The sequence below is a fragment of the Mus pahari genome, chromosome 19, assembly GCF_900095145.1.
Source record: "Mus pahari chromosome 19, PAHARI_EIJ_v1.1, whole genome shotgun sequence".
Lineage (NCBI taxonomy): Eukaryota > Metazoa > Chordata > Mammalia > Rodentia > Muridae > Mus > Mus pahari.
In genome coordinates this window covers 74,520,893-74,543,220 of record NC_034608.1, presented here as the reverse complement: position 1 = coordinate 74,543,220, position 22,328 = coordinate 74,520,893, and positions in this window count along the sequence as shown.

The following is a 22,328-nucleotide window of genomic DNA, read 5'->3' as shown; positions in this document are numbered from 1 at the left end:
AGATCCCCTTACAGATAAAGCATCACTAGCCTATCAAACTAAGCAAATAGGAGGCATCCACTTGGGGATCCCCCTCTATCCCTTAATGTTTTTATAGTCTCTAACCAGGTAGAATAAAGGGCACAAATTGCTTCAGGGAGAGTCTGAGAGTGACTTACTGTTTCACTTGGGGATGAGTTCTCTCTCCAGATGCATTCATCCCTGGACCTTGGACCTGCCCGCCATCTTCTGCTGCTGCCATCACTACAGTTCTCTGATGTCTGCCATCACCCATGTCAACCTGTGGCAGGCATAGATGCTGTTACTATAGCAGAGGAGACCTAGACCCTGACTACCTGCCCTGTGAGAGTGCTGCCCAAACCTCCTTGCTTCCCATTCCGGCCAAACGGGAGACCCGTGGAGAACAACAAACATCTTTACTCACTGAGTTATCTTGCTAGTTCTGTTTTTGTGTTGATTTTTAAAACTAATATTCTTTTTGAAAATAAACATGTGACAGTAATTATTCAGAAAATACAAAATCTGAATTAAACTATGATTTATGCCAAATAAGTTTATAAAATAATGAAAAATATTAAATTAATGCTGAGGAGATGTTTCTGGGATTGTGTGCACATAATGCTTGTACCGAAGAACTGAGATGAATTTCCAGCACACAGGATAGGTGGCTAACAACTGCCTGTAATCCAGCTTCAGGGAATCCAGTGCTTTGGCCCCTGCAAGCACCTATCCTCGTATGCACAATAACCACATTGGGAAATATGCAGATCTACACAATTTTAAATATAGCAAAGATGATTTTACCTTTTATTACAAAACCAAGATTAGGATATTTATGGAAAAAAATGTTAAATTTGTAGTGAATATAGTTTATGTTAATGGATCTTAAAATGTTCAATGCTCTGCAGTAATTCTGGCTGGAAAAGACATTTTCTTGCCCTCCTAGGGAAATAAAATGGCTTGTGCTTGTTTGTGAGCAAACCGTTGTTCTGTGAAAATTTTAGAAATATGATAGTTGAATTATTCAATAGCTCTGAGAGTTGACAGTGAATGACTGGGTTCACTTTTATATTTAATTGAGAGACTATATTATTATATCTGTGTACCTTCCCTCTCTTCCTTCTGCACCTCTCATCTACTCCTCCACGCTCTCTTTCAATGTCATGGTTTCTTTATTACTTGTCACTGCATGTGTACATGTATATGTTATGTACATATTCCTAAATATAACCTACTCTGTCTTTATTATGCTAGCTTTATGTATCTTTTCAGAGCTGAATAATGAATAATGAATACTTATTCTCTTTCAGAAAGAAGACTCTTTCTCCTAACATCTGCATTCTCTACTTGCCTGTAGTACCTTTTGAAAGTTTGGGCAGGTATGAATGAGCTTGTCCAATACACTCTGACATGTCTATTGTTGTCCTTGCTGACTTCATATGTATGCAGTCATATTCATGGGTGGATCTCCTCACATTAGAAGAAGACACAATCTCATAGCAAACTCAATGAGCCTCTGGCTCTCACAATCTCCCAACCTCATCTCACATAATGTTCCCTTAGCCTTATATGCAGGAGTTGTTTTGTAAACATATCCACTGGAATTTGGCTTCACAATTTTGCCATTTAATTGGTTGTGGTTTTCTGTAATAGGCTCTATGTGTTGCAAACAGAAGTTCCTTTGATGAGGATTGATTACCACACTTACCTGTGGGTATAAAGACATTTACTTAGAATATTAGGTATTATGTTGGTTTAGAAAAGTGTTGAGTAGGTTTTCCTCATAGACCCACAACCTTAATAGCAATGGGTAGTTGTTTTTTTCAGTAGCAGACAAGGTTTCTGTGTTGTGACTTGTCTGTGTTCCTATGGACATACAGATACCATTAAAACATGTCAATGTGTTTATGTATATAAATTCACAAAACTCTTTATCATCATTTCTACCATAGAAGAGAGAGGTGACATGAAAATAAGTTTTAAGTAATTCAATCCCACATTCAATTGGATTAAATGAACCATACTAGATATTTATTTTCAAAGACAACCAGAGACAACATATTCAGGTATATCTGAGTATACACAGAAGAGCTACGATAGGAGTGTAATGGTAATAGCTACATGAAATTATTCAATATGGTATGATATTTAATATATTCTAGGTCAATGGGCAAAGGAATTGTAATAAATGTATGATTAAAGTATGCTCTTGTGTTTTGACTAAGCCTGTTACGTAGGCCATCCCACTGATATGATGGTGAGTCTTTTCAATTTAAGTTACAGTCTTCTATGACTTTAATATTCTGTGTTATCTAGTATCATTTCAAGCCTCTTGGTCCAGAGTATGAGCATATACTGACCACGTGAACCTGGGTCTTGGCCTGTGAACAATTTTAACAAAAGCTATTAGAAATGTTTGTGGCTACTTTGAGCTTATGCTGCTGAAGCAGAAGACAGATGAAAAGCTGGATTGTTAACTGGGAAAGAATATGCCTAGGTTTACTAAAACAATTTCCCTTCAAGGACCATAAATAATTATAAAGGAACAATTAAAGTAAATGTGGAGATATGAGTGGAAGAAACCTGAGGCTTTGTTGAGGGGTGTGTGTGTATGTGTGTGTATGTGTGTGTTTCTCTTTTAATTTCCATCGAAGGTCACTAGAGAGTCACCAAGACAGTTGGACAAGCAAGATAGTCCATTTAATTCAGTCCTCATGCTCCTGGACCAGTCTTCAGGGAACCTTGATGTAAGTGGTGCCACTTTAAATTTGTACCACAGGTTTTTTATTTGCTTTGGGTTGGATAAGTCTTCAGGAAATGAAGCTAGCTAATGTTCTGATAAGCGTAAAGGTAAGTGCCGTGCCATGCGGAATTAGTTAAATGGAAGGAGGAAACAGCTACCCTGAGATCCCACTGTTTTGCTGTTCCTGATGAGAATACATCAACATCGTGCCTGGTGGCAATGATATTTGGAGGCTTTCAGAAAGATTTAAAAAAAAAAAAAAGTAGGTTGCATGAAACTTACTGCCAACATGATAGGCATCAGAAGCATAGCTGTCTTTCACTGTTTTGTTTCAGATCTTAAGTAAGAGGTTGGCAAGGAGAACCATGAGTGTCTATCGAGTCCAAATAAGATATAACCTTGATATGTGCAACAGTACCAAGCCTTTTAAGATATTTTGATACTTCCTCTATTGTATACATTTGATGGGGACAGTGACTTGCTCTGTGGATCTGGCTACCTGGAACTGGCTAACTACCCACTGACTTCATGACAGTCTTCCTGTCTCCATCTCACCTCAGGAGTGCCTGGATCACAGGTGTTGAATGAAAATACAAGACTCATCTCAAGGGAAAAAAAAGGAAAAGATTATCTACACCCATTAAATGAGCAAGGCTGAGTAAGATGTTTACAGGTTGTTCTGAATAACCTGTCCCAATGTTGGAGAAATTTCAAGTATTCTTTTATAGCTAAAGAACAAAACCAAAAGTCATAAATTGAGGCCAAGAAGCACCTAAAGAAATGTTCAACATTCTTAGTCATCAGGGAAATGCAAATTAAAACAACCCTGAGATTCCACCTCACACCAGTCAGAATGCCTAAGATAACTGAAAGGGTTTATAACTCCACAGGAAGAACAAGAATATCAACCAACCAGAGCCTCAAGAGCTTCCAGGGACTAAACCACCAACCAAAGAGTACACATGGCTCCAGCTGTATATATAGCAGAGGATAGCCTTATCTGGCATAATTGGAAGAGAAAGCCCCTTTTCCTTCAAAAGCTTGATGCCCCAGTGTAGAGGAATGCCAGGGTGGGGAGGAGGAAGTGGGTGGGTGGGAGAGCATCCTCACTGAAGCAGGGGGAAAGGGTTAGGGAGCTTTCAGAGGAGAAACCACGGGGAGGATAACATTTGAAATGTAAATAAATAAAATAACCAAAGGGGGGGGGGAACCCTCAGGTGACAGCAGATGTTAGCAAGAGTGAGAAAGAGGAAAACTACTCCATTGCTGGTGGGATTTCAAGCTGGTATAAAGAAATTAGTCTGATGGTTCCTCAGAAAATTGGACATAGTACTTCCTGAATATCCAGCTATACCACTCCTAGGCATATGACCAAAAGATGTTCCAACATATAACAAGGACAAATACTCTACTATGTTTATGACAGCCTTATTTAGAATAGCCAGAAGCTGGAAACAACCCAGATGTCCCTCAATTGAGGATTGGATACTGAAAATGTGTAATAGCTGGAGTATGACTGTAATGGTTTGTATATTCTTGGACCAGGGAGTGGCACCATCTGGAGGTGTGGCCTGGTTGGAATAGGTGTGACCTGGTTGTAGTAGGTGTGTCACTGTGGGTGTGGGCTTAAGACTCTCACCCCAGTTGCCTGGAAGTCAGTCTTCCAGTAGCAGCCTTTGGATGAAGACATAGAACTCTCAGCTCCTCCTGCACCATGCCTGCCTCTGCTTGTGGACGTTGTACATCGTGGTGCGGAGCCTAGTGCGCACCACGATGTACAACGTCCACAAGCAGCTTTTATTTGAAAGAATGTGGATTTTGGGACTTTGGATTTGGAACACAGTGGAATGCTTTAAATGTGGCTTAATGGGTCATCCTAGTAGGAATATGGAAGACTTTGTTGCTGAGAGTAACTTGAAATGTGTTGACCTGGCCCAAGAGATTTCAAAGGAGAAGAATTTCAGAATGTGGCCTACAGACTGTTTCTGTGGTATTTTGGTGAAGAATGTGGCTACTTTTTGCCCTTGTCTGAAAAGTCTGCCTGAGGCTAAGGTGAAGAGACTTGGGTTCATTGCATTAATTGCATTGACAAAGGAAGTTTCAGAAAAGCCCAGCAGAGACTTTGTTCTCTGGTTAAGTCTCACAAAGAGAAGTTTGAACAAGCATAGCAAGCTTAGAAAGAAAAAATATAAAATATATGGTTTGGATATTAAAGGAGTACCAGGAAGTGAAATGGAGCAAAATCCTGTGTTCTAGGAGATAACAGATTAAGGGAGTGGGGCCTTGGGGCAAGATCCTACCCAGCTAAATTTAGATCCAGGCGTGGTGGCACACACCTTTAATTCCAGGAGTCAGGCATGCTGATCTCTGCATTCAAGGTCAATCTACAAAGCAAGACCCAGATTAGCCAAGCTTAGGCAGTGAAGGATTTGGAAAACATAAAGCCAGTGACAATGTAATAGTACAAGGGGGTCATGTTCTAGGTCCTGCAAGTAGCAGAACTTGGCAGCTTCAGCCATGTGGCTCTGGNTCCAGAGTTAAGAATGGAAGGAACTACTGGGACAATTGATGCTGGTTAGCTGGAGCTAAGAAATTAGCAATGATTAAGAAGAGACCAGCATCACTGAGGTGAAACATTCTGGGAGTGCAAAGAAGCTGTGTTTCAGAGATAGCCAAGGTTGTACCTCGTGCTGCAGCTGGACTTGGTAATGTGTAAGAGTCACCCAGGTGGTACTGGTTTTGAAAGCATGAAGGTGTCATGAAGAACAGCTGAGGCTTGGTACTATGAGAGGTCATGGAAGACCTTTGGAGAAGGTATAGCCTCAGCTGTAGTTGATGGCCCAGGACTGAAGGGGTCATGCAAAGGATTTGAGGCTTGGCACCATGAAGAGAGCCTATGAGAGGCTATTGGTGAAGCCTAGTTGGAGTGGAACACCCCAGTGTATTGGAGATGTCAGTACCATGGGATGATCACCAAGAACAGCACCCGTAGTGGAGTGGATCAACCTGAGCTTAGAGTGCTACAGAGGGCAGAGCTGGAGAAGTGATGCCAGCCCTTAGGAGGAGTCTAAAAGATCAAGTGGAATCCCAGACACTGAAACAAGAAGCTGTAACGTTGATATTGCCTTGGAGATGCAAAGATGTTAAAGATGCCAGAGTCGTGGGATACATGCTGAGGAAAGCTACTAACAGGGAGTGGAACCAGCCCAGTCAACAAAGATAAAAAAGGAGTGGAGATCTGAAGACTACTTTGACATCTGCTTGTGGACGTTGTACATCGTGGTGCGGAGCCTAGTGCGCACCACGATGTACAACGTCCACAAGCAGCTTGATGATAATGGACTGAACCTCTGAACCTGTAAGCCAGCCCCAATTAAATGTTGTTTTTATAAGACTTGCCTTGGTCATGGTGTCTGTTCACAGCAGTAAAACCCTACTAATACAATGACTTCATGAAATATGCAGGCAAACGGATAGAACTAGGAAATATCATCCTGAGTGAGGTAACCCAGTTGCAAAAGAACACACATGATATGTACTCACTGATAAGTGGATATTAGGAAAATTAATTTAAAAACTTTGCATTAATACGGTGGTGTGAGTGATACTGGATATGCTAAGCTTATGAATTTGAATACTTTTTCACTCGTTGATGGATCTGTTTGTGGGAGGGATGGTGGGTGTGGTGGGTTGGTGGAGGTATGAAACTGGGGGTAGGCTTTGAGGTTTCAAAAGCCCAAATGATGCCTAGCCTCTCTGTCTCTCTTTGCCTTCAACATGCACATTAGGGTGTAAGTGCTCCAATATTGGTGTAGTGCCATGCCTTGCTGCTGCCATGCTCCTGATTATGATAGTCATGGACTCCTCCTCGAAAGCTATAAGGAAGCCCTAATTAATTGCTTTCTTCTATAAGTTTCTTTGGTCATGGTGTCTCTTCACAGCAATAGAAAAGTAATGAAGACAGTCAGTCAATGTAGTTGAATAATTCTAGCCAGAGTAAAGGGTGGAAAAAAAAAAAAAAAGAAAGAAAGAAATCCCAATTCAAGTTTGAAATAGGAAACCATGCAATTAAGATGTGGGCAATGTAACAAGCAGTACCACAAACAATATTGACCACATAAAACTTTGACAATAAAAACAGAATAAAGGTGCTAGAGAGATGGCTCTGTGGTTAAGGGAATTTGTTGACCTTAAAATTGACTCAGGGTTTGTTTACCAGTAGTAACATAGCAGCTCACAAACGTCTGTAACTACATCTCCACTTCTCTCTTATCTCAGGATTTTCAGAAAAACAAAGTTTGCTTTCTTTATCTTTTTTTCTTAAAGGTCAAGACTGAAATGCATGCTTTAAATTATAATTACATGATTAGACTTATAAAATCTACACAAACAAGCTTCTGTAGACTCCAGCTGTCGCTGACATGCAACCCTTCTTCCCAGATGTTCCCTGAGAATTTGGCATAAGGATTGTATAGCACATGTATCAGTTACAGCTTGGAAACCAATCTAATGTGTTTTTTATTGCACTTTGACTTGCTGCATCTTGCATGATGAGGCCTAGAAACCGAACTACTTGTAGCAAGGAAATTAATAAAGTACAGACACATGGGAAGACACATGGAAATCAACTGGGCTGAGTGCATTCTAAAGAAAGGGATCAATTATTCCACAACCTGGAATCTCTGCATGTTTGTTACATAGAACTCAGTGTGTGGGATAGAGCTAGCCTAGGTACTCAGACTCTGCAGGCGAGGAATCTCATGCTGTCATCATCCTTGGTGTGGTGGCAGGAGGAAGCTGCAGTGATAGTTTTTATACACAATAATCACTCTTATTCATAAACACTCATATTCAGACAAGAGGCAAACATTATCATTAACCTGAGAAAAGCTTTGCAAATTCACATGGTTCTGAAACAGTGGTAATTGACATGACTTTGACCCTGTCAATACTCATTAACTCAGAACTAAATTTGCTCTCCACCAACGCCTCAGAAAGCTATCTAGTCACTGCTTCATTTGTCTTACATAAATAAATTTCTTCATTTTCTGTCCATGCAAATACATCATCAACAATAAAAATCCCCTTAATAAGGTTTCACTCTAAAATAATGTTTCATTCTGTTCATCTTTTTATTTATTGTTATTCTTTAATCTTTTTTTTTTTTTACAGTCCAGTCATTGTCCCCCTCTACGTCTAATCTCTTACTGTTCCTCATCCCATAACTCCTCTCCCCATCTTAGAGGATGGCCCCACCCCACCAGACCTCCCCAGTTCCTGGGGCCTCAAGTCTCTCTAGGGTTAGATCAGATAGATTCTACCTTACACCAATCAGAATGGATAAGATTAAAAATCTCAGGTGACAGCACATGTTGGTGAGAATGGGAAAAAGAACACTCTTCCATTGCTAGTGGGATTGTAAACTGGTACGACACTCTGGAAATCCATCTGAGGTCCCTCGGGAAATAGATCTACCTGAATATCCATTTACACCACTCTTGGTAATATACCCAAAAGATGCCCCACCATGCCACAGGGACAGGTGTTCCACTATGTTCATAGCAGCCTTGTTTGCTACAGCCAGAAGTTGGATACAACCCAGATGTTCCATTCTGTTCATCTTTGTGAAATGCCATTCTTAACAATTTTAATTTTTCAGAAATCAAAGCTTAAAACAGAGATTTCTATCTAGTAAATATTCTAAGAATAAGCAATTGCTAAGCATTCATCCCTAAAACTTGATGTCTGCACCCTCCAAAGCCAGGAGGATGTCACACAAATGGGATGGAGTGAATGTAGTAGGCATGGGGTGGCAGTGTTGGGTGCTTGACAAAGTTGACTTACAGAAAAACTTTAGTGTGTAGTCACGAACACAGCTGTAATGACTGTTCATGAGTGGTCCTTCAACATCCCATAATGGGTGGAGAAGGTTCTGAGAAGCACCATGCTTCATGAAGAGTCATTGACTCTTAATTGTTGGTTTCAATTTTTCTTAATAAAAGAAATTAGAAATAAAAATTCTAGTGATCTTTACCTCACCAAATTCAATGACTGTTTCCTTTTTCTCTTGTGATGCAAACACAAGAAATAAACAACACATCTTGGAGGTTCCACATAGTTTCCTTCCCGAAATGTATTTCCTTAGTTTAAAATAAATCACTCTTCTCTTGTCTTTTACTTCAGAGCCCTTTCTTCTTAGTAGTTCTTGACAGATTTCTCCTTTCTTTATGACCTTTGCATACTAGAACAGCACAGAACATGTACATCATATCATTCATGTGGTAGAAATGTAATCCTTCTAGCCTCATGAATAGATTAATGTGGGAACTACCCTTTTGAATGAATTAGTAGATTAATGAGGGCTCCATACTCATGAATAGATTAATATCACTCTTGTAGGATCAGGATCCTTTTAAGAAAATAGATGTGTCACAGACTGAAGCTCTCTCATTATCTTGCTATGTGATTTTCTTATTGCATGCAATATAAAAGCATCTCCCGTTGCCAAGTCTAAACAGGGCCTGTATTTTATCCCTTGAATTCTGCAAGTCCATGAACTGTTGTTCCACTGAGCTTTTACTATCATCAAATGATCTAGTCTAAGCTGTTCAGTTGTAGCTATAAAAATAAAGTAAATACACTTTTAATAGGAATATTTTTATGTATAGTATGTAAAACAGTATCCCATCAATAACAAATTCAATAAATACATTAGTAACATTTTATTATTTGTTTATTTATTTATTTATTATTTTAACCATCAAAACTTTCTATAAAATCTTTGGTCAAATGAATTCCATTGTTATGAAATAAATGTTTCCAGCTAGTAAACCTGCACACTGAAGTTCCACAACCTTGAAAGAAAGTTTACTTTGATTCTACACTTTAGACACTGGATATAAAAATAGAATCGTTTGGAGTGTCTGAATCAATTTGATGATAATTGCCACATGCAAGCCAGTGGAATTGTTAGAGATTTGTTGTGGTCTTAACCTGTGCTACTTACCACAATGCTGTCAAGATTCTACCATGTTGTAGAGTGCAATAGTCTATACTTCACCTTCGACCTGGAATAAAATTCTATAGGAAATAGATTGCAATTTTTATTCGCTTTTAAATCTATTTATCCACAAACAGCTATTTCTACCTTTCTACCTCTTGGCCACTGGAAATGAAGAATGAAATAGATGGACATGCAATAACTCTACCAAAACCTTGATTTTAATAACAATATAAATTAATATCCAGAAGCAGATCTGCTCAAGAATATAATAAGTCTATGTGCAATGTCTTTAGCAGCTTCCAATTATATACAAAAGTTTGAGTTTGTCCACATTCTCACTGGTTCTTGTTATTCTTTTGATTCATATAGTTTTTCTTGTGTGATAATGGGTGTAAAGTCATGTCACTGAGGCTTTTATTTACATTTCATTCATAATTAGTTGTTGTATTCATGTTAGCTACATGTATGTTTTTTAAAATTAAGACCATGAGCTCCTTCACCTGTATTTTAATCTGTCACAGTAATACATCTTTGGCTTGATAATTGGAGGATTTCTTTAAATATATAAATATTACTGCCTTATGAAATATGTCACTAGAAAGTGTTCTATTTATATTATTGTTTGAGTGTTTACACTTGAAATGTCTCATGATGAACTGAATATTTGTTCTTTACATACCAGTTGCAAGTTCCTAGACAAACTGCATGGGAAATATGGTTTGATATAGCCTTCAAACTTTAAATATTATGTATTTTTTTGGTTCTGACTGAAGAATAGAGCATCCTGCAGAAGTTTCTCTGCCCTAAAAAATCCTGTGTTTCACTTACTCCAAATTCTTTCCCCTCCAGGCTTTCTGATAATTTTTAGCCTCTACGATATTGTCTTTTCTGAAATAACATACACTTAGAAATAAACAATGTGCATTATCCTTAGATTGACCACTTTCTTTTAATAATGCACTTTGTTGCCTCCATTCATCTACATGCTTCCAAGACCAAGGCTTGTTATCAAAAAAAATACACAGAACTGAGTCATTTGGTGTTTTCCCCAAAGTAAGTTATGTTCTAAAGAATACCCACCAACTTAAAATTTAGTCTTAGATACTATAATCTCTTTTCCAAGTCATTCTTGTTTTTAAAAATAGAATACTCTAAAAAGCAACAGTTTTCTCTTTTTACTCTCTGAAACAAAATAACATTTGCCTCCAATAATTATTTTCAAATATGATAAAAGCCCTATGAATAAAGCTTACAACATCTCCCTCACATTCACACCAATGCTTTGGTCTTTTTGCCTTACTGGTCTACCCTGAATTTTCAGCATTTTGATAGTTATACTTCTCATTTTCCTACCTAACTTTACCCCAATTGCTTTTTGACTTTAACACAATGGGTTTTCGTGTATCTGCCTGTCTGTCTTCACTCTCTGTGGTATAGTGAAACCCATTTCTTTGACAGAACAAAGTATAATATCTCTCTGTAGCTTTTCTGGCTCACACAAGGTATGACTATATCACCATGCCATATGTAAACATAGTCCTTTATTTTGTCAGTGTAGTTAGCTTTTACAGTTCTTAGGATGGGTGAAAACATTGAAACTCTTCAATGCCAGACCTGAAACTTGAACTGTGTGAAAGTATATGACTCAAGGAATGCTATTGACTTGATTCCTTCTACCCCGTATGCCATATTTCTCATTCCAAAGTGAAGAATCAATGCTACATCCAAACTAATGGGGTAAAAAATTACCATTTTTGTCTTACAAAACTTTTTGTAAGTTTGGTTTTCATGTTTAGGGCTTTTAAACATTTTGTCTTTATTATTATACATGATATAATATAAATGAAGTACTTCATCCCTCTATGTTCAAAAGCCTAACTTCTCAAATAAAATTTGTTTAAAAACTTAATATGCTTTTCTATTTCAGAAATGTAAAATAAGTTAGAGGCATAAAAGTAACAGTATGTTATAATCATTCTTATTTCCAAAGATACATATTTGCTTTTGAGTGACCAAGAGATATCTAGAAAGATCAATACTATTTTATGCATTAGAAATCTTTATTTTTTTAAAGAAGAGGTAGTAACTTGTAACACATAGTAAGTAGGCACAGACATAGATAAACTTAAATTAGATAAGAGTTTAATATTTTACCAAAATATTTTGAAAATGGCAAATTAAACATAAAAATATTTCCTTCCTTATCAAATTATTATATCTTATTATTTTTTTCTCTAGGGCAATTTTCTTGTCCCAGTCTCAATTTCCAATATTCATGATCCTTCAGAGAATTTAATACCTTGACAGCAAGGGATATATTGCATTAATTTTGATATTCACAGAATGAGTAGAACTCACACATTCCATTTCCTTAAGCAATTCAGATGGGTTTTTATTAAACATATAGTTATTTTTACCAGAATTATTTTATAAGGTCATTCAATAACTCTTCCCAATAAGAATAGTCACCCAGTGAATTGTTATTTAAAATGCTTCACTTTATTTAGAAAGATGACTGTAAGCAGAAAAATGCATCAAAAATATTTAATAGATGGGGCATTTTAGTAGTGGTGGAGACAGATGAGAATATACTACCTAATTTTGAATTCTATTGCCAAGCTATAAATCACATAGCATGCCTACAATTAAATGGGTGAATTTGATTGTTATGCAGTGAATTGGGGAACTGAATGATAGTAATTAAATAATCTTAGAGGAGCACAAATGGATCCTATCTGCTACTCCCATGTCTGCTTCTTAGCAACCCTTTCTAACACAGTTTCTAAGGCACTAAATCAAGTTAATAGTTCAGAATATGACTCTTCCTCCTATGAGGTCTGCAGGATTTCTTAGGTAATATACTTAAGTGTATGTTCCAAGATATTAAATCCTGAGTAACCTCTCCTAAAATGCTTCAGAGCTCAATACTGATGTCAAATGTTAATCAAAATCTCTTGGCAAGTGTAGAATTTAATGGAATTTCTTTGTTCTTGAATTAAAATAAAAAAAATGTGTCTCTGAACTAAAAGGGAGACTCTGACTTATTAGAGGTACATTCTCTGGCATTCATTATGAAAGGTCAATGTGTTACATAAAATGAAAGCTGCTCATACAAGTTGGTGGCATTAGGTAGGGACGTAGGAACATTAACCTTATCATTCTGTGCATCTAATTGATTTGACCCTCTCAGTCTTTGACAATAAAAAGTAAGGAAGAATTTCCAATATTTTTCAACCAAATTAAAAAAAAAATTACCTCCACCCATCTTAGCTTATGATCTCTGAGGATCCTTTAAGAGTTTTAAAACTTGACTTGATAATTTTTATTTACATTTACCTAGCTTACTTTTCTTCTTTCAATTCATGAAGTTACATAGAAAAAAGCAGGAGGAGTGTTTTTTTGTGTTACATTATAAAATAATATTTGAATTTTGAAAAAAAAATTCTCTACGATTTTCACTCCAATGATGTCTGGGGCTGAAGTTACAACTCAGTGGTACTGTTTGTCTAGCATTCAAAGATCATAAGTTCAGGCAGCTAGAGAGAGGGGTCAATGGTTAAAATTACATGAGGCTCTTCTAGAGCTGGTTTATCCTTGTGTTTGCCATCAGAGTCAGCGCCATTGTGTTGCTCAGGCAAGATTCAGGACCTGCTCTTCCTAGTGCTACAGGCAGGGAGGGGGAATGACCAGCTTTCCAGATTACTGTAGCTGGAAGGGTGGAGAGGGGCAGGGTATCATACCACACCCAGGCTACCTCGCCACTCTCCCACACTCTCACCCTCTGTGCTGACTCACTTGCACCCATCAATAGGGTCCTTTCCGTGTTGGAAATTGGTACTAATGCTTTGAATCTACGTCCCCAGATGAAGAAGGTCCTTGTCCCCAATTGGATTTTGATCTATCAGTAACGATTTCAGCAGTTGGGTGGAAAGAAAGAGGCAGGACTTCCAGGTTCCCACTGGCTAGGAGAGAGGAGAAGGCAGGAAGAGAAGAATATTCTTGGGGGAGATACTGTATAGTCTCAGAGCTTCAAGAAGGATCTTCCAAAATGTAGGAGGAAAGGAAAAAGCAGCCCACAGAAGGGTAACTGGAAAGTGTCTTAGGTAGAAGACCAATGGGCTTCACAAAAGATAACTGGGTAACTAAAGTGAGGGCAGATTTAGAAGTGTTCAGATAGAAATAAAAGGAATGTCATACTAGCCATAGGAGGCTTAGAAGAGCTCAGCCATTCAGCCAGTAATGCAGGTTAAAAAATGAGTGAGCTAATGTGTGTGTCTTTCATCCAAGAATCCAAGAGACCCTGGGAGAATGGTTTGTGGCACGGCCTGCCCAGGAACATTAAAGCAGGGTAGAAAAAAAACTACAGGCTACATTTCTATGGCTGCCGAGGCAAGGTCCAAGGACTGCTATCCCAAGTGTTGCTACCAGTGAGGGAATGGGGCATCTTATCACCTCAAGGAGAACTCTCATGAGTGCCACAAGTCATTATGGCAGACAAGTGGCTGGCCAGATGTCTCTCACTCACAACTCTAAGGGCTGGTTAGTCAACTCCTCCATGACCAGGGTCAGTGCTGTCCAGGAGTGACATAAGGTCAGCTCTCCCAAGTGCTGCAGCTGGCGAGAGATGGGGCTATCTCTCTTGGGTTCATGACCCTACAGGCAGCTTTCCTGTCTGCCAGAGCTGGTGAGACTTTCACAGGGAATAACTACTTCTGTGATCAAAACACTCTAAGATAGCCTCGTTGTCAGGGTCTGCTCTGCCACACTCATGCGCACATCCCTGTCATCAGGGCCAGCTCCACTATGCTGCTCGGACAAGACACAGTTCCTGCTCTCCCAAATGCAGCTGCAGGTGAGCGATGCGGCCAACTCTTCAGAGTATCTCACCAGGGAGAGGAGAGCTCAGGCCGCTACTGCACAGGGAGCCACATGGTTTCTGACGGTTTGCCCCATCAAGGATTTCCCCATATTTTTCTAGTGGTTATCTGAGCTATGGACACCAACACGGGTTCTTGCTGCTATGCAGCCATAGAATCAGAACTCAGAAGGAGTTCAGGCTGGGGCCTCACTATGGCCTCAGCTGCCAGGGCTGGCCACTCACAACAATCTACTCCTCTCCACCCTGAGCCTCCAGTTCCATTTCTCTTCATAAAGCCTAAGCTGCTCCATTTCTCTTTCTTTCCCGTCTATACACGACATATGCCCACACTATGGTAGCTTCTGATACAGGCTGGCCGCCTGGCTGGCAGGTCCCCGCATGACATCACCCATCTCGGTTACATTTTCTGTGGTATCTATGACCCACCAGTACCAGAGGGCAGATCTATGGGTGGCATGATGGTCTACAAGTCTCTGTCTTGGTCCTACTGGGCTACACTACATGGATTGGATTGGATTGGATTGGATTGGATTGGATTGGATTGGATTGGATTGGATTGGATTGGATTGGATTGGATTTGACTTTTATGAGTCCTTAACCTAAAGAATTTGGGCACCAAGCCAGACATATTATTATTGAAATTGTAGTATTTTAATTTAGATTCTGTTTATAGTGCAGAATTAATACTATATATCTCCAAACAATTGTACTATTATAAGTAAAATTCTACTTACTATATAATGTCGGTTTTTTTTTCTAATTTCTAAAATAATCTTGGCTTTTTATTGGCCTTTATATGTTTACATCTACATTCAAACATTTGTAAATTTTTTTGGTCACTTAAGTTCTTCTAATACAACCCTTGATCTCACTTCCTATCAGTAATTTCACTTCTAGTATAATTAACTGAAATATTTTCTGGATATAGATTATTTAAACTAAAAGGAATTAATCTGGTTTATAATTATCTTTTAAAACATTCATGCCAGTGGCACATGCCTTTAATCTCAGTACTCAGGAGGCAGTAGCAGATGAATCTCTGAATGAGATGAGTCTCCAGAATGATTTCCAGGACAGCCAAGGCTACATAATGAAATACTATCTTAAAAAACCACACACACACACACACACACACTCCCCACAAACACAATATACACATTCCACACACACACACACACACACACACACACACACCCCCACACACACCACATACCGCGCACACACCACACACACACACACACACACACACACCACATACCGTGCACACACCACACATACCGCACACACCACACACAGTATACACACCAGACCACACACACATACACACACACAAACACAATATACACATTACATATGCACACATACATACACGTACCACATCACACAATTCCTCCCCCCCCACACCACACCACATATCACATACACACACACACACACACACACACATACACACACACACACACACACCTCTGTTTTGCTTTCTTTCTTTCTCTCTTTTTTTTTTTGTTTTTTTGTTTTGTTTTGTTTTGTTTTTTGTTTTGTTTTGTTTTTTGTTTTGTTTTTTCGAGACAGGGTTTCCCTGTGCAGTTCTGGCCTCGAACTCAGAGATCCAACTGCCTCTGCCTCCCAAGTGCTGGGATTGAATACAGGATGTCATGAGGCCTAGGTTGGTAGACCACAGCTGATGGCGGCTCCTTCCCAGCATGTCTGAGGTACTGGGCTCAAGCCCAAGCTGTAAACCAACAAGCAGCGCCTTGCTACTACTTCTAACTGTGGCCTCATTTAAGTGACTCCACAGTTAGTTGGTGTTTTTTTTTTGTATTGTCAAAAAAATAAAAAATATAAAAACTGAAAAGAATTTAAAGCAACAATGAAAAAATTTTTTCCTTAACTGAAAATTTTATTGTAAATATTTTCCAACAATGTTCTGGTTTTAAAAAATAAGCCTCACCACAGTAAAATGGAAATGTTATTAAAATGAATGTATAGAATGAAGAATAAATATACAGGTGTACAAACCCTACCAGGTTCTATTGAGCCTTGTTCTGTTACAAAACCTTCAAACTTCTTTTTGTAAATATAGCCTCACAGCTTTTGAAAACAACCACATCTAATTGTAAAGGTATTAATATCTATATGACCACATAACATTACTTGTTATTTTATTTTATGTTTTGTGTATTTGTGTTTTCCCTGGATACGTTTGTACACTGTGTGTGTCTGATGACTGGGAAGCCAGAAGAAGGTATAGGATTCCCTGGAACTGGAGATACAAACTGTGTGAGCTACAATGTATGTCTTGTTGTTGCACCTGGGTCCTCTGTAAGGGCAGCCAGTGCTCTAACCACTGAGCCTTCTCTCAAACCCTCTATATTTGTTATTTTGTAATATGTTGTTTTATCCTAATTTCATCTTTTTAGTCTTAATTTTTTCTTTCTTTTTTTTCTTTTTCTATTTTTGTTTTTTTAGGTTTTTATTTTCTTTTATTGGATATTTTCTTTATTTACATTTCAAATGTTATCCCCTTTACTTGTTTCCCCTCCAGAAACCACTTATCACATCCCCTTCCCCCTGCTTTTATCAGGGTGCTCCCCAATCCCACATATCCATTCACACCTCCCTGTCCTGGCATTCCCCTACACCCGGGCATTGAGCCTTCACAAGACAAAGGGCCTCTCCTCCCACTAATGCCTGACAAGCCATATTCTGCTACATATGCAGCTGGAGCCATGGGTCCCTCCATATGTACTTCTTTGTTGATGGTTTAGTCCCTGGGAGCTCTGTGTGTGTCAGGTTGGTTGATATTGCTGTACTTCCTATGGGGTTGCAAACCCCCTCAGATCCTTTAGTCCTTTCACTAACTTCTCCTTTATTTTTTTCTGCACAATAAAATCTTTTTTGTGCTCAGCCCTCTGATGTGTGATAAGGATAGTTTTAATGATTACAAGTTCATTTTCTTACAATTTCTCCCTGATTATTTTATGTGGTCCCACTCTTCTGCAATTTGCTTACCACAAAAATTATGGGGCTATTTTACATTTTAAAAAAGTTTCAGTTTGCCTGCCTGTTGCCTCAGAATTAATTGACTTTCTTGTCTTTATAATACTAAAAAACAAACAAACAAACAAAAACTAACATTTAAGTTAATTTAATTATAAGCAGAGTTCTGCCATTTGATTTTTGGAACAAAGATAAAATTGACCCTTATTATTAATACAAATTGAGATTTTCCAAATTATGTTCTCCTTTAATACCTTCCCCAAATGGACTGCTATTAAATTGGTAGACCTATGTAAGAAGGCGCATGGCCCATTAATCTCACACCCACGTGAGTGACTCTCCATCACCCTATGGGGCATATAATGCTTTTCTGTTTTCTAGTCTCTGATATGTCTTGTTTTCTCACTGGTTTTCAGATCTTCTTCTTTCTTGCTGATTTTAGCATTTTGAACTTTATTTTCTTGGTGTAATTTTCTTCGTAAGTGTTTGGTTTGCATTTTGTTGAACCCCTTTGTTCTTTGTGTTTACAGTTTTCATTGTATGTGAAAGGTATTTTGTCATTAAACTTTTGCTTCCCAGAGACCAGCTTTTTGGAGAAGAATCTATTGTACATTATGAAACTTGTTTATACTGCTGAATATGTTTCTATTTCAGTCTTCATTTTATTTTTGATATGTTGTAGATCATTTAAATTGGTAGGTATTCATGTTTTATGATATAGTATTAAGTAAATACATTATAACATGAATATGATTTACATGTGAGGACTAAGACAAATTTTATTTATTTATTTGTTTATATGTTCAGAAAAGAAATAGGCCTCCAGTAAAAGTTAATTTGTGATATCCATTTAATTTTTATCATCAAAATATGAATATTGTTTATTTTCTCTTAGTCACAGCCAACTATATCATATAATATCAAAACACTCATTATCTATATGTCTTACGTTGTTTGTTTGTGTGTGTATGTTTTTGTGTGGAGGGTACGCATGTATATATTAGAACCCAAATATGTGGGAACATGTATTGTACTCATGTCAAGAAACAGTTTGTATTTTGAGTTGATAAGTATGTCATACTTGAACTGCCATTTGATCATATTCATAACTCTTCATTTTCCCTTTTTTCTCATCAATTTCTCATTTTTGCTAACATATAAAATACATTGTGTGTATTCTTTTGGTATCCTTTGTTATATTTCTATTTTTTTAATTCACTTTACATCCTGATCCCTTTCCCCCCCTCCCAGTTCCCCCATCTCACAGTTCTGTTCCCCTCCCTTTCTCCTCTGGGAAATGGAGACCAAACCCCCACCCTGGTTAGCCCCCACCCTGGCACATCAAGTCTCTGCAGGACAGGGCTCTTGTTCTCCCAATGAGGATCAGGAGATCAGCTGAGACCAGTGAAGCATTGCAAGGCATAGTAATGCAATATCATTCTTTTGTTTGTTTGTTAGTTTGTTTGTTTGTTTGTTTGTTTGTTTTGAGAGAGAGAGAGAGAGAGAGAGAGAGAGAGAGAGAGAGAGAGAGAGAGAGAGAGAGAGTTTATTCAGCATTGCAGTATGGTTGACCTTGGCCTGAGGGTAGATTTAGGTTACTTCAAATTCTATTATCTAATATTGCCATAGTTTCATTGAGTTTTTATAGTAGCAGAACAAAGAAAGTCAGAAATTAAAACATTTTTATTTTCTTTTTTAAATTGGATATTTTCTTTATTTATATTTCAGATGTTTTCCCCTTTCCAGGTCTCCCCTTTGGAAATCGCCTATCCCATCCCCCATTCACCTGCCTCTCTGAGGGTGCTCCCATATCCACCCACTCCTATCCTCCCATCCTGGCATTCCCCTACACTGGGGCATTGAACAACTTCAGGCCCAAGGGCCTCTCCTCCCACTGATGTCCAACAACACCATCCTCTGTCACATATGTAGCCAGTGACATGTGTCACTCCATTTGTATTCCTTGTTTGGTAGTCCAGTCCCCAGGAGCTCTGGTGGGTCTGCCCTTTTGACACTGTTGCTCCCTCCATGGGGCTGCAAACCCTCTCAACTCCTTCAGTCCCTTCTCCAACTCCTCCATCTGGGACTACCAGCTCAGTCTGTGAGCTTCCACTTCTGTATTTGTCAGTCTCTGGGCAGAGCCTCTCAGGAGACAGCCATATCAGGCTTCCATCAGCAAGCACTTTCCACCATCCACCATAATGTCCGGGTTTGGTGGCTGTATATGGGATGAATCCCCAGGTGGGGCAGTATCTCAGTGTCTGTCAGGTTCTACATATACTCTTCCCAAACATAACATGCCCTATCAAACTTCTCCAGTAACATATCACATGCCTTCTCCTATGTCTGCTTCATCAAAACATTCTCTCAGAAGACATCTTCTAGAAAAACATCACATGACTCAACTGAGTTTCTAAAGAAACGAGAAATTTCTACTTCATGTCCCTGTTTCCATTTGAAAAAGTTCTTTTTTCTCAAAAATTAAAAATCTATACACAATAAAAATAATTATGAGAACCATAAATCTAGGACTTTATGTCATATTTTAAATAAGCTGTTTATGTAAAAATATATAAACACTAGTCTAAACAAACATCCTTAAATTTAATATCAAGATAGAATTATCAAGCAAAACAATCTTGAATTTTTATCAAAATACAAGACAAACTTAAATTTCTATCACTAAACAATAGTCAAATAAAACTATGTTAAATTTCTATCAGTATATATTAATCCAAGACAAAGTAAAATATTTAAGACTAGTATATTCAACTTTTTGTTAAAAATACTATTTTATCATTTTGATCATTATTTACTTCTTTATTTTTGTTATTATTATTTCCTTTTGCCCATCTTAAGTTTGTTTCCTCTCTGAAAATAACCAAAAACAACTAAGCATCCTAGACCATAGTAACTATAGCACAAAAAATTACTAAAACTGTCAACTCCAATTTAAGAAAAACAGGATGATAGTCTTCTTATAACTGCTTCCTGGTGAGTATGGGTGAAAAATTCCTCTTTCTGTCCCAACAAAAATCAATGTTTACTCTTTTTAAAGCTGGCTGTAGCATTGGCTGTCCAGTCTGGGTGCTGTCTGTCCAGTCTTTCTTTGATCGAGTATTGGGTTAGCCCTTTTGAAATTGATTTGCATGCACATTTTGGAGAAATCGTTAACTAAGACAGCCTATGATAGTGAGTCACCTAGGCTGTTTGCTTTGTGAAAACATTCATCTCTCACCTGATAAGGGTTTTTTCCTGGTTAGATCTATATAAGTTTTGTTGGTAACCATATTTTTGATTCTTTGTAGATAGATAGGCATAAGCATGTCCTCATCTTAAATCTATTGCAGGCTTTCATTCTCATGCCAACACAATCTTATGGTATTTTCGTTAGCTTAGTTTATCAGTTTTTTTCCATAACCCAGTGTTTCTCAGCTGCTGTTGTTCCTTTTTGTTTTTTTTGGTTTTTTTTGTTTTTTACCAATATCAAGTACATTTGGAGTTAAAACATTATTTAGTCTCTCCCAGGGGTGTTTACTCTTCTATTTTATTTAATATTCCTCTTTTATTTAATTTCAAGGTACAACTGGCTCTTTCTGTAACTGCTTGTCCTGTGGGATTGTGTTGTACACCAGTAATATGCTTTATGTTGTAATATGCAAAAAATTGCTTCACCTTTTTGGATGCATATGCAGGAGCATTATCAGTCTTAATTTGTGCAGGCATTTCCATATTTCCCATTATATCCAAAAAGTATATAATTACAGTACTATCCTTTTCCCATTGAAATCCTGAGTATGTGTTAGTTATATAATATACATAGTTTTGTTTTCCAAATTCTTCAAACTGAAAACAAACAGATATCATTTCTTTTGGTACTCCTATGGTTACTATAATTAGTAACAGAAGTTGGTTGTATAGAGAACATGTAGGACACTTTTATTATTATTATTATTATTATTATTATTATTAACTTTTACTGAGTGATTGATTTTTTATTTAAAACTTCTCCATTAATATTACGTTTCTTGTGAAATTGTGAGACTTCTAACACACTTCTTATTGGGTTAATTTCTTCATTTGTATGAGAGTGAATATGAGTAATATGTGATAGTTTCTACTTGGCATGGCCTGTTGCAATTGTCTAAATATAAAGTTAATTCTGGGTTATCATGTACAAATTTAACCGTCTCTGTATGAAAAATAACGTTTTGCATATAAAGAATCAGTAATTTTATTAAGAAATTCAGGATAATCTAATTATTTCATAAGGATTACATACAATTCTGATTTTTGAACTGAGGTTCAAAAGTTTATGAATAGACTTTTGATCACCTTGCTTATTTTATCTGACTTTTAATCTCACATCTCCATCTTGTTTTCATCTGTATAGAATGTTGGTACCTCTGGAATTGGTGGGGGCCTTTTGTTTGTTTGTTTGTTTGTTTTTTATAATACACAGAAAAAAAATTAGATTTTTTTAGAGACTGTATGATTGCTTTTCAGATGTTTGTTAATAATTTCTCCCATGTAATTACTACAAGCTTTTTGTCAATATTCTTTGATCATACATAATGTCATAATATCAGCATTAGTATGCCCGGCGTGGTGGCATATGCCTTTAATCCCAGCACTTGGGAGGCAGAGGCAGGTGAATTTCTGAGTTCGAGGCCAGCCTGGTCTACAGAGTGAGTTCCAGGACA